Source organism: Rhagoletis pomonella, unplaced genomic scaffold (assembly GCF_013731165.1).
Source record: "Rhagoletis pomonella isolate Grant_MI unplaced genomic scaffold, Rhpom_1.0 Rhpom_scaffold_00011, whole genome shotgun sequence".
Lineage (NCBI taxonomy): Eukaryota > Metazoa > Arthropoda > Insecta > Diptera > Tephritidae > Rhagoletis > Rhagoletis pomonella.
Genome location: NW_023458565.1, coordinates 6,277,680 through 6,278,366, shown reverse-complemented (window position 1 = coordinate 6,278,366; position 687 = coordinate 6,277,680).

Below are 687 nucleotides of genomic sequence, written 5' to 3'. Positions count from 1 at the left end.
TACTAAGTAGAATTCTCCTTTCTGTGTTGCCGGAAAAGAAGGGCGGAAGTATTTTTGCGCAGAACTTCTCTCTGCGTAGGCGGCCTTCGGCCGCGCTTAGGGATTATAACCCTTACTAAGTAGAATTCTCCTTTCTGTGTTGCCGGAAAAGAAGGGCGGAAGTATTTTTGCGCAGAACTTCTCTCTGCGTAGGCGGCCTTCGGCCGCGCTTAGGGATTATAACCCTTACTAAGTAGAATTCTCCTTTCTGTGTTGCCGGAAAAGAAGGGCGGAAGTATTTTTGCGCAGAACTTCTCTCTGCGTAGGCGGCCTTCGGCCGCGCTTAGGGATTATAACCCTTACTAAGTAGAATTCTCCTTTCTGTGTTGCCGGAAAAGGGGGCCGGAAGTATTTTTGCGCAGAACTTCTTTCTGCGTAGGCGGCCTTCGGCCGCGCTTAGGGATTATAACCCTTACTAAGTAGAATTCTCCTTTCTGTGTTGCCGGAAAAGAAGGGCGGACGTATTTTTGCGCAGAACTTTTCTCTGCGTAGGCGGCTTTCAGCCGCGCTTAAGGATTAAAACCCTTACTAAGTAGAAGTAAATAATTCATATTAGAAAAAACGAAATTATCCATATGCACACTTTCGTTAGAAAACCGAAATAATGCATATAACAAAAACCGAAATAATGCATGCATGCACAATTTC